We start from the raw sequence: 13,981 nt of genomic DNA on the forward strand, positions 1-13,981 counted from the left end.
CACGGTCGACATAAGCATGTCGACCGTCGACCGAGAAAATTCGTGTTAGTATTAATAATCTTACTTTTTCGGTCATATTTATTAATATATATATATATATATATATATATATATATATATATATATATATATATATATATATATGTATATATATATATATATATATATATATATATATATATATATATATATATATATATATATATATATATATATATATATATATATATATATATATATATATATTAGTATATTTTGGTAGCAGTCTTTCCTGTAGACATATATTATTAAATATGACCGAAAAAGTAAGATTAATAATTCTAATACGAATTTTCTCAATCTTTCGTACATTACGCTTCACTGTTGGAGGTAAATAAAAAATTAATTCTCCAAAATTCATTTTTATTTCTAGTCTGACGCGACACGGGCGCGTTTCGTAAAACTTATTACATTTTCAAAGAATTTAGTTCACAAATACACAACTGAATAGAACTTACATATCTCAGATTTTATATCTACATTTGAGTGAGGTGGGAGGGGTGATGTGGCATTAACACAAGACAGAACAAGAGGGGATATTAATAGGGTATTAAAAGTATCAACACAAGACAGAACACAAACAATGGGTATTGAATAGAAGTGTTTGTAGAAAGCCTATTGGTCCATATTTCTTGATGCTTCTATATTGTAGCGGAGTCTTGAGGTGGGTAGAATATAGTTGTGCAATAATTGGCTGTTGATTGCTGGTGTTGACTTCTTGATGTGTAGTGCCTCGCAAACGTCAAGCCGCCTGCTATCGCTGTATCTATCGATGATTTCTGTGTTGTTTACTAGGATTTCTCTGGCGATGGTTTGGTTGTGGGAAGAGATTATATGTTCCTTAATGGAGCCCTGTTGCTTATGCATCGTTAAACGCCTAGAAAGAGATGTTGTTGTCTTGCCTATATACTGGGTTTTTTGGAGCTTACAGTCCCCAAGTGGGCATTTGAAGGCATAGACGACGTTAGTCTCTTTTAAAGCGTTCTGTTTTGTGTCTGGAGAGTTTCTCATGAGTAGGCTGGCCGTTTTTCTGGTTTTATAGTAAATCGTCAGTTGTATCCTCTGATTTTTGTCTGTAGGGATAACGTTTCTATTAACAATATCTTTCAGGACCCTTTCCTCCGTTTTATGAGCTGTGGAAAAGAAGTTCCTGTAAAATAGTCAAATAGGGGGTATAGGTGTTGTGTTAGTTGTCTCTTCAGAGGTTGCATGGCTTTTCACTTTCCTTCTTATGATGTCTTCGACGAAACCATTGGAGAAGCCGTTATTGACTAGGACCTGCCTTACCCTACAGAGTTCTTCGTCGACTTGCTTCCATTCTGAGCTGTGGCTGAGAGCACGGTCGACATATGCGTTAACAACACTCCTCTTGTACCTGTCAGGGCAGTCGCTGCTGGCATTTAGGCACATTCCTATGTTTGTTTCCTTAGTGTAGACTGCAGTGTGGAAACCTCCGCCCTTTTCCATGACTGTTACATCTAGAAAGGGCAGCTTCCCATCCTTTTCCATCTCGTAAGTGAAACGCAGCACGGAACTCTGCTCAAATGCCTCCTTCAGCTCCTGCAGATGTCTGACATCAGGTACCTGTGTAAAAATGTCGTCAACATACCTGCAGTATATGGCCGGTTTCAAGTTCATGTCGACTAAGACTTTTTGCTCGATGGTACCCATATAGAAGTTTGCAAACAGGACACCTAGGGGAGAACCCATGGCGACCCCATCTACTTGCTTATACATGTGCCCATCCGGGCTCAAGAAGGGTGCCTCTTTAGTACAAGCTTGGAGTAGTTTCCTCAGAATATTTTCTGGTATGTCAAAAGGAGTACAGGCTGGATCACGATACACTCTGTCGGCTATCATTCCGATTGTCTCGTCCACAGGTACGTTGGTAAACAGCGATTCTACGTCCAACGAGGCTCTTATCCCTGTGGCCCGTGTGCCCCGCAGTAAGTCAACAAATTCCTTTGGAGACTTCAGGCTGAAGGCGCAAGGAACATAAGGAGTCAGCAGGCCGTTGAGTCGCTTCGCCAGTCTGTACGTGGGTGTGGGTATCTGGCTAATGATTGGCCGAAGTGGGATATGCGTATGGAAATGTCAAGACGCACAAGCCTGGAAACCCACTTCGGCCAATCATTAGCCAGATACCCACACCCACGTACAGACTGGCGAAGCGACTCAACGGCCTGCTGACTCCTTATGTTCCTTGCGCCTTCAGCCTGAAGTCTCCAAAGGAATTTGTTGACTTACTGCGGGGCACACGGGCCACAGGGATAAGAGCCTCGTTGGACGTAGAATCGCTGTTTACCAACGTACCTGTGGACGAGACAATCGGAATGATAGCCGACAGAGTGTATCGTGATCCAGCCTGTACTCCTCTTGACATACCAGAAAATATTCTGAGGAATCTACTCCAAACTTGTACTAAAGAGGCACCCTTCTTGAGCCCGGATGGGCACATGTATAAGCAAGTAGATGGGGTCGCCATGGGTTCTCCCCGAGGTGTCCTGTTTGCAAACTTCTACATGGGTACCATCGAGCAAAAAGTCTTAGTCGACATGAACTTGAAACCGGCCATATACTGCAGGTATGTTGACGACATTTTTACACAGGTACCTGATGTCAGACATCTGCAGGAGCTGAAGGAGGCATTTGAGCAGAGTTCCGTGCTGCGTTTCACTTACGAGATGGAAAAGGAGGGGAAGCTGCCCTTTCTAGATGTAACAGTCATGGAAAAGGGCGGAGGTTTCCAGACTGCAGTCTACACTAAGGAAACGAACATAGGAATGTGCCTAAATGCCAACAGCGACTACCCAGACAGGTACAAGAGGAGTGTTGTTAACGCATATGTCGACCGTGCTCTCAGCCACAGCTCAGAATGGAAGCAAGTTGATGAAGAACTCTGCAGGGTAAGGCAGGTCCTAGTCAATAACGGCTTCTCCAATGGTTTCGTCGAAGACATCATAAGAAGGAAAGTGAAAAGCCATGCAACCTCTGAAGAGACAACTAACACAACACCTATACCCCCTATTAGACTATTTTACAGGAACTTCTTTTCCACAGCTCATAAAACGGAGGAAACGGTCCTGAAAGATATTGTTAATAGAAACGTTATCCCTACAGACAAAAATCAGAGGATACAACTGACGATTTACTATACAACCAGAAAAACGGCCAGCCTACTCATGAGAAACTCTCCAGACACAAAACAGAACGCTTTAAAAGAGACTAACGTAGTCTATGCCTTTAAATGCCCTCTTGGGGACTGTAAGCTCCAAAAAACCCAGTATATAGGCAAGACAACAACATCTCTTTCTAGGCGTTTAACGATGCATAAGCAACAGGGCTCCATTAAGGAACATATAATCTCTTCCCACAACCAAACCATAGCCAGAGAAATCCTAGTAAACAACACAGAAATCATCGATAGATACAGCGATAGCAGGCGGCTTGACGTTTGCGAGGCACTACACATCAAGAAGTCAACACCAGCAATCAACAGCCAATTATTGCACAACTATATTCTACCCACCTCTAGACTCCGCTCCAATATAGAAGCATCAAGAAATATGGACCAATAGGCTTTCTACAAACACTTCTATTCAATACCCATTGTTTCGTGTTCTGTCTTGTGTTGATGAAATTAATACCCTATTAATACCACCTCTTGTTCTGTCTTGTGTTGATGAAATTAATACCCTATTAATGCCACCTCTTGTTCTGTCTTGTGTTAATGCCACATCACCCCTTCCACCTCACTCAAATGTAGATATAAAATCGGAGATGCGTAAGTTCTATTCAGTTGTGTATTTGTGAACTAATGTCTTTGAAAATGTAATAAGTTTTACGAAACGCGCTCGAGTCGCGTCAGACTAGAAATAAAAATGAATTTTGGAGAATTGATTTTTGAATTACCTCCAACAGTGAAAAGAAATGTACGAAAGATTGAGAAAATTCGTGTTAGAATTTTTAATCTTACTTTTTCGGTCATATTTAATAATATATATATTATATATATATATATATATATATATATATATATATATATATATATATATATATATATATATATATATATATATATATATATATATATATATATATATTTATATTGACAGAATCTTAATTTCTAGAAGGTCAACCCCGAAAAGACAGAGGAGAGTTTATACATATATAAAAAGTAATGTATAATGTACTCATATATATATATGTATATATATATATATATATATATATATATATATATATATATATATATATATATATATATATATATATATATAATATATATATATATATATATATATATATATATATATATATATATATATATATATATATATATATATATAATATATATATATATATATATATATATATATATATATATATATATATATATATATATATATATATGCGAACAAGCCTGAATGGTCCCCAGGACAATATGCAACTGAAAACTCAGTTTTCATTAAGAAAATTTTTATATATATATATATAATATATATATATATATATATATATATATATATATATATATAATATATATATATATATATATATATATATATATATAATATATATATATATATATATATATATATATATGTATATATATATATATATATATATATATATATATATATATATATATATATATATATATATATATATATATATATATATATGCGAACAAGCCTGAATGGTCCCCAGGACAATATGCAACTGAAAACTCACACCCCAGAAGTGACTCGAACCCATACTCCCAGGAGCCACGCAACTGGTATGTGCAAGACGCCTTAACCCACTTGACCATCACGACCGGACAAAATGAGGTGATAGCCGAGGCTATTTGAACCACCCCACCGCCGGCACTCGGATAGTAATCTTGGGCATAGCATTTTACCAAATCACCTCATTCTTTGGGGCACACGTGAGGAACACAAATGCGAACAAGCCTGAATGGTCCCCAGGACAATATGCAACTGAAAACTCACACCCCAGAAGTGACTCGAACCCATACTCCCAGGAGCCACGCAACTGGTATGTACAAGACGCCTTAATCCACTTGACCATCACGACCGGACAAAATGAGGTGATAGCCGAGGTTATTTGAACCACCCCACCGCCGGCACTCGGATAGTAATCTTGGGCATAGCATTTTACCAAATCACCTCATTCTTTGGGGCACACGTGAGGAACACAAATGCGAACAAGCCTGAATGGTCCCCAGGACAATATGCAACTGAAAACTCACACCCCAGAAGTGACTCGAACCCATACTCCCAGGACCCACGCAACTGGTATGTACAAGACGCCTTAATCCACTTGACCATCACGACCGGACAAAATGAGGTGATAGCCGAGGCTATTTGAACCACCCCACCGCCGGCACTCGGATAGTAATCTTGGGCATAGCATTTTACCAAATCACCTCATTCTTTGGGGCACACGTGAGGAACACAAATGCGAACAAGCCTGAATGGTCCCCAGGACAATATGTGAATTTGTGTTCCTCACGTTCGCATTTGTGTTCCTCACGTGTGCCCCAAAGAATGAGGTGATTTGGTAAAATGCTATGCCCAAGATTACTATCCGAGTGCCGGCGGTGGGGTGGTTCAAATAGCCTCGGCTATCACCTCATTTTGTCCGGTCGTGATGGTCAAGTGGATTAAGGCGTCTTGTACATACCAGTTGCGTGGCTCCTGGGAGTATGGGTTCAAGTCACTTCTGGGGTGTGAGTTTTCAGTTATATATATATATATATATATATATATATATATATATATATATATATATATATATATATATATATATATATATATATATATATATATATATATATATATATATATATATATATATATATATATATATATATATATATATATATATATATATATATATATATATATATATATATATATATATATATATATATATATCGAAATGTTGGTTTGTTCAAAATCGCTAATCTCCGAAAGTGCTTGACTGATTGCTTTGAAATTTTCACACAATGTTCCATTCGCATTTGAGCAAATTTTTATATACATACTATATTGATGTCACGTCTGTGACATCAATATGTGACATCAATTTTCTATGACAGAAAAAAACATGCTTTTTTTGAAAAACTTTGTTTTTCATATGTTTTTCATGTGAGAGAAATGTTCGAAACCTCTATACCGATTGCTTTGAAATTTTGACACGACGCTGCATTCGAATTGGCGCATGTTTTTTTATGTCTACTACATACATGCCTTACCTGTGACCGGAAAAAACATGCTTTTTTGAAAAACAGCACCATCTGTTGGACGTAAGAGCAACACATGCTGTATCTCCCAAAGTTCTTCACTGATTGCTTTGAAATTTTGACACAACTTTCCATTTGAATAGACTTGTGGTTTTAAATACCTATTGTATAGATGCTTCCTACAGTGACAGGTAAAAACATACGTTTTTGAAAAACAGCCCCATCTGTTGCACATAATAGCATCATGCACGCTATACTAAATATGTCACAAATTCCATTTCAATGTTTCCGATTGTATTGATAAATTTTATTTTCACAGATTTCAATTTATTTTAATTTTTTAGTGAATTATTTTGTGTGACCTTGTATTGGAATTGAGCTCTGTTGTTTACCTTACCGTTCATTTCGTAAGTAAAAGTAAAGATGCTGTCGGAAATTCGACACACATAATAACATAAGTTACCCAAATAAAGGAAAAAAGAATGGATGATTCCATGACATCATCGATGCGACGTATATATATCAATTCTAATTTCTTTTAAACAACGGTCTAGTGTTTAAACCTAATAAAACAGTGTTCACTAGGACTGAATATAATTAAATACAACAGGAATATAGCTTAACTCTCTATTCTTTAAACTTAAATAGAACCACCAAACATTTGAGGACGTCTCCCATAGAGCGTCGTCATGTACACACAGCAACTTGTAAACGGGCGACTGCTAGCAGCCGTGGAGTGAGGACGTCGTTTACCGACCCTCCGTGGTTGTTGGGGTTGTTTGCCGTTTTGGTCGCCAGGTGGTGTGGGCATCTCTGCCCTCCCAGTTTTGTTGCCTGCCTGGCTGCGTGTTGACGTGGCGGTTGTGACATGGGGGGTCATCTTCCTCCTGTTGTGCGTGTGAATTCCGTGGGCCTGGAGTTCACTTGTAAAGCTGGTTATACGACCATCGAGATGGTGATGTGTGACATGCTTCGTATCCCGGTGGAGGCTATTTACGGTGTGGAGCTTGTTACGGCCGACTGGGTTGTTATTAAGTTCGTGAGGGAGGAGGAAGAGTTCCGGGACTTCCTCCGTCGGTACGAGGGGCATACTTTGCTGTTACCGGATGATGCCGGCTATGTGGCGATTTCGGAACGCAGTGGTGCCCTGACTTATGTCAGTGTCCATAGTGCGCCCCTGGAGTTCCCTGATGACCTCATCTGGCGTTACTTCAGGGGGTTTGGTACTATTGTCAGTGTGCGGGTGAACACGCTCTCCTCAGGGCGGTATGCTGGAAGGGGGACGAACATTCGCACGCTGGCGATGCGCCTGCGGTCGGATATACCTTCTTCTGTCCGGCTTATGGGATACTACGTCCAGGTGTATTATGACCGGCAACCTCGTACCTGTTTTCGGCAGGCCTGTTGGGGCATCAGACTTCCGGGTGCTCTGAGGCCCCAGCTGCTCCTGTCAACTTGTTCCGAGAAGAGGATTTCCCGCCGCTCCCATTGGAGGCAGTCTCTGGTGATGATGATGGGGAAGTGCGCGTCCTGTTTGCTGCTGCAGCTCCCCCAGCGACGCCTGACGTTCCTCGGGTTGTTGCCGACCCTCCTCCGGGTATTGCGGTACCGCCGGTTGGTCTGCCTGATCCTGTCGCTGTTCCAGCTGCTCCCGTGGGCTTTCCTGGAGCTCTCTGTGTGACGTCGCTTTCTTGTCCCTCGTCTTCTGATGCTGAGCCTGGCCCTGTGTCCGTGACTCGGGTCTCGGATGTGCTGGGTGCTGAGGTGGCTGCGGAGCCTCCTGCTGCGTGTGGCCTGGTTCCCCCTGTGGTAGAGGCTACTGCCGTTCTGTGTCGGGCGTCGGTTCATCCGGATCTTGGTACCCGTGTTTCTGGGTCACTTACCGGCTCTGACGATATCCGGCCGGTGCCCAAACGTTCCCGGCATTCGTCTTCTGCCTGGGCCTACGCTGGTGAGTTCAGTGACTGTGGGTCTTCGGGTACTAACAGTGTGGATACGGATACGTCGATGTCTCCGCGGTTCGTGGTGGCGGAGGTCCATGTGCCTGCTGGTGCTGGTGCTGGTGCCTGTGTCTCGGACGTGCCTTCGGTTCGTTCTCTGCCGGGGGACTCTCCGCAGTGGGGGGTAGTGGCTTCCACTGCCAGGGATGGTGTGGACTCTGGTGCTGGGCGTGGCCTGGTGGTGACGTTATGAAACGATGCGCGCCGTCTGGGTTCCCTGCTGTCGTATGGTGGTGTGCCAGGGGCCACGGGTGCCCCTGTGGTGCGGGTGTGCGTTGGGGCCCTGGGAGGCATGTTGCCGGCGTCTGTGATGCCGCTGGGACACTGGTCGGAGATTGCCGAGTTACTGCTGTCTGACAGTAACTTATGGTGCTTCTGTAGTTGCCTCGTTGGCAATTCTGTTGGACGACATATTCGACCTCGAGACACAAAAGAAGGTCACTACCAAAGATACCTTACAAGCAGAACTTATTGCGGAAGGAGGAAAGAATCGAGGCAACTACAGAAGCACCATACTGTCCCCTGAGCTCAAAGCGGCAGCTAAGAGCCTTCGTGAGAACAAGGAGTTAGTTGTCAGGAGAGGTGACAAGCCGCCAATATACGTCATTCTTAAAAAAGACGAATATCTGGCGAAAATGAACCTCATACTTTCTGACCAAACTAAATTCCAAAGGGTAACGAAGGACACTACAGCCGAATTGAAAGCAAAGGTCAATAAACTGATCGAAACTGTGAATGCCAAGAAATCCGGACTCCACCTGCCAAAGATTATTGGGGAATATAAACCTGGATATGTGTATGGAAATGTCAAGACACACAAGCCCGGAAACCCACTTCGGCCAATCATTAGCCAGATACCCACACCCACGTACAGACTGGCGAAGCGACTCAATGGCCTGCTGACTCCTTATGTCCCTTGCGCCTTCAGCCTGAAGTCTCCAAAGGAATTTGTTGATTTACTGCGGGGCACACGGGCCACAGGGATAAGAGCCTCGTTGGACGTAGAATCCCTGTTTACCAACGTACCTGTGGACGAGACAATCGGGATGATAGCCGACAGAGTGTATCGTGATCCGGCCTGCACTCCTCTTGACATACCAGAGAACATTCTGAGGAAACTACTCCAAGCTTGTACTAAAGAGGCACCCTTCTTGAGCCCGGATGGGCACATGTATAAGCAAGTAGATGGGGTCGCCATGGGTTCCCCCCTAGGTGTCCTGTTTGCAAACTTCTACATGGGTACCTTCGAGCAAAAAGTCTTAGTCGAAATGAACTTGAAACCGGCCATATACTGCAGGTATGTTGACGACATTTTTACACAGGTACCTGATGTCAGACATCTGCAGGAGCTGAAGGAGGCATTTGAGCAGAGTTCCGTGCTGCGTTTCACTTACGAGATGGAAAAGGATGGGAAGCTGCCATTTCTAGATGTAACAGTCATGGAAAAGGGCGGAGGTTTCCACACTGCAGTCTACACTAAGGAAACGAACATAGGAATGTGCCTAAATGCCAACAGCGACTGCCCAGACAGGTACAAGAGGAGTGTTGTTAACGCTAATGTCGACCGTGCTCTCAGCCACAGCTCAGAATGGAAGCAAGTCGACGAAGAACTCTGTAGGGTAAGGCAGGTCCTAGTCAACAACGGCTTCTCCAATAGTTTCGTCGAAGACATCATAAGAAGGAAAGTGAAACGCCATGCAACCTCTGAAGAGACAACCAACACAACACCTATACCCCCTATTAGACTATTTTACAGGACCTTCTTTTCCACAGCTCATAAAACAGAGGAAAAGGTCCTGAAAGATATTGTTAATAGAAACGTTATCCCTACAGACAAAAATCAGAGGATACAACTGACGATTTACTATAAAACCAGAAAAACGGCCAGCCTACTCATGAGAAACTCTCCAGACACAAAGCAGAACGCTTTAAAAGAGACCAACGTCGTCTATGCCTTCAAATGCCCTCTTGGGGACTGTAAGCTCCAAAAAAAAACAGTATATAGGCAAGACAACAACATCTTTTTCTAGGCGTTTAACGATGCATAAACAACAGGGCTCCATTAAGGAACATATAATCTCTTCCCACAACCAAACCATCACCAGAGAAATCCTAGTAAACAACACAGAAATCATCGATAGATACAGGGATAGCAGGCGGCTTGACGTCTGCGAGGCTCTACACATCAAGAAGTCAACACCAGCAATCAACAGCCAATTAATGCACAACTATATTCTACCCACCTCAAGACTCCGCTCCAATATAGAAGCATCAAGAAATATGGACCAATAGGCTTTCTACAAATCACTTCCATTCAATACCCATTGTTTCGTGTTCTGTCTTGTGTTTAGGAATTTAATACCCTATTAATACCACCTCATCCCATCCACCTCACTCAAATGTAGATATAAACAAATCAAAGATGTGTAAGTTCTATTCAGTTGATTGGCTGCTTGCTCGTTGCAGGGTGCGGTCACGGCGTTGGCGCTCTCTCAGTTGTTGGCTGACGTCTGGTGTGAGCAGGTCGCTGTTGTTGGTGTGTGGTGTGCCGGCTAGCCTGTGGGGGCAGCTGGCGTTAATGCGTCGTCGGTGACGCGGATTCGGAGGGTGGATTCTGCTGGATTGGAGTTCTCGGCGGCTGCTGATTGGGCGTTGGTGGAAGTGACACTTTTGGATGTTTTCCAGGTGGACCTGCTCACTGTTTACGGCATTGAGAAGATCTCTGACAAGCGTGTGGTGATCAAGTTCTCTGCCCCTGGTCCATATCAGCGTTTTGTGAGTGATTTTGCTGGGCGTTCTCATCTGCTCCCGGGCTCTGCTGGTACTGTGGAGGTGTCGGACTGGTGTGTGGCGCCGACGTTTGTCAGCATCCATGGAGTTCCCTTGGACTTTCCCGAGGAGGTCCTTCGCACCTGCTTCTCTTGGTACGGTACTGTATTCACTCACCGTATAACCTGCCTCCGCTCAGGCCGCCTGTCGGGCTTGACGACCAATGTGCGGACCCTTGGCATGCGCTTGACACGTGATATTCCTTCTCAGGTCAAGTTCTACGGCTTTAACATGCGGGTTTTCTATGAGGATCAACCACACACCTGTTTTCGGTGTGGTTTGCGAGGGTATCTTGCGGCCGGTTGCACTGCTTCCGGGATGGGGGATCCAGCTATCTTCCAAGAGGGTGATTTTCCCCCCTTGGGGGTTGGGGGGGCCAAGCCAGGTGGTGCAGAGACCGTGTTTGTCCCCCGCGGCCCCTCCTCGTTGTTGGTGCCTTCTGCTTCGACTGATCCTACTCCGGCTGTTCAGCAGTTTGACCCACCTGGCTCGTTGGTGTCTGATGTGGCGCCCCCACTTCCTGTGCACGTCGTCACTGCGGAGGTTCATCGGGCTTCAGATGTTGCTGCCATGGAGACAGGTACGTCTGTGGAAGCTGCTCCATCGTGTGTAGGTGGGAGTGACGATCCTGCAGGCCCTTCGTGTGGGGTTGCTCCTTCGTCTGGTGGCCGTTCATCCGACGTGGTTGCTGCTGCTCCGGAGGTGCTGCGGTCCTCTCGTGGCTCTAGAGGGCCTTCCCCAGTCGCGACGTCGGACCAGCCCCGTCATAAGCGGGAGGCACGTGCACGTTCCTCTGACAAAGGTCCTCCCATTAAGCGAGGGGGGTCTACGGCTGGAGCTGCTGTGGCTTGCGCCCCTCCTCCTCCTCCCTCTGGTGGCCTGATGCGGTCTGTTGCACCCGGGGCCCCCTCTGGGGGCAGTGACGCCCCAGAAGCAGTTGCGGTTGATCAGTGGGTGGTGTCCTCTGGTGTGGAAGGTCCTGGACGGGACGCGCTGACGTTGAAGTTTACAAAGTCTACAAAGTGTGCGAGCGCCGACGTTCCTGTGGGGCCCTCCTCTGCAGGGTTGCCAGATGGTGCGCCTACTGTTCCTACTGCCTCCCATGTGGGGGGCTCTGCTCCACCTTCTACGGGGGCTGTGGGATTGGTGGGGTCCTCATTGCATTCCTGATGGCGCCCTCTCTGACTTGTGCGACGCTGAATGTGCGTGGATTGCGTGACTTGGCTGTACAGATGGGCTTGGTGGCTGTGCTTCATGAGCAACGTGTAGATGTAGCCTTTATTCAGGAGCATAATGTGCATGACTTGAGTGCTTTGTCTGGGTTGACTGATGATTTTCATGTAGTGCTTAATCCGCCGAGGATGTCCTTTGGGGCGCACGCTGATGCTGTTCTCCCGGAGGGCGTCCATTTCCGTGCTTCACACGGAGATGGATGAAGATGGCCGGGTGTTGTTCGCTCGTGTGCGGTACCTCGGGGTGGAGATTCCCTTATTGACTGTGTATGCTCCTTCTGGCACGGCGCGTCGCAAGGAGAGGGAGGAGTTTTTCCAGGGTGGGCTGTTACACTTCTTGCGTCATGACACAAGGGACATGGTTTTTGGGGGTGATTTTAATTGTGTCACTCTCGCACGGGATTGCAATAGTGCGCATCCGCAGAATGTTTCTCGGGCGTTGGTCTCCACCTTACAGAGTTGTGGGTTTCGTAATGCTGCTCTCATGTTTGGGGGCGATTTGGAATTCACCTTTGCTGCGCGAGGGGCGTGTTCCAGGCTGGATCGTTTTTATGTTCATGGGCGGGAGGGCTCTGTTTTTGCGTTTCGTACAGTTCCTGTTGCCTTTTCTGATCATTGTTTGGTTGTGGTGCGTGTTGCTGTTCATAGTCAGGTTCGTGTGGGGAGGGGTTGGTGGAAGTTGAATTGTCGGTTGTTGCGTTGTCCTTGGGTGCGAGAGGCGTTTCGTGGGTGGTGGGTGGGGCTTGTTGCTCGCAAGTGCGAGTTTTCGTCTGTGTTGGACTGGTGGGAGTGGTGCAAGGTGAAATGCAAGTCCTTTTTTGTTGTGGTTGCGAGGCGTGAGGCGGCGGGGCGGTTTGGTTTGTTGCGCTTTCTTCAGGCGCGGTTGACTCGGTTGTATGTGTTGCTAAATGGTGGGGCTGATTGTTTTGATGCTATTTCGGTGTGTAAGGAGCGCATTTGTGGTTTGCGGGAGGAGTTGGCAGAAGGGGTTCGGGTGCGGGCTCGTGTCGACGAGCGTGTGTCTGGTGAACGGCTTTCTCCTTTTCTTTTGCGAAAGGAGAAAGCCCTTCGGGACTCGGTTCTTTTCACCGGTCTCCAGCGTCCGGACGGTTCTGTTTTGTCTAACACGGATGGAGTCCTGTTGTATGTGCAGCAGGAATTGGGAGTACTGTATGGGGAGGTAGGGGTGGATGAGGATTTGGCTGCTTTCTTTTTGCGTCACTGCTCTCCTGGTTTGTCGGCTGCGGGTTGTTCCGCTTTGGTGAGGGACGTGTCGTCGGCTGAGCTCTGGGATGTGGTGCGGTCTTTCCGTTCCGGCAGAGTGCCTAGCTCGGATGGGCTCCCTGTGGAATTTTATGTGACTTTCTGGGATGTGATTGGGGAGGCTTTTTTGGAGGTGGTGCAATTTTGTTTCCTGACCTGTTCCTTACCCTCATCCCATTATGATGGGGTTGTGAGGTTGCTTCCGAAGCCAGGTGATTTGCGTTTTCTGTCGAATTGGAGGCCGATCACCCTGTTAAATGTTGATTATAAGGTTGTCTCGAAGTTGCTGGCAGGTCGGTGTCGGGATGTTATTGGTTCTGTGGTTTCGGTTGAGCAATTTTGTGGCATTCCGGGTAGGTCTTTGCTTC

Source organism: Procambarus clarkii, chromosome 87 (genome assembly GCF_040958095.1).
Source record: "Procambarus clarkii isolate CNS0578487 chromosome 87, FALCON_Pclarkii_2.0, whole genome shotgun sequence".
Classification (NCBI taxonomy): domain Eukaryota; kingdom Metazoa; phylum Arthropoda; class Malacostraca; order Decapoda; family Cambaridae; genus Procambarus; species Procambarus clarkii.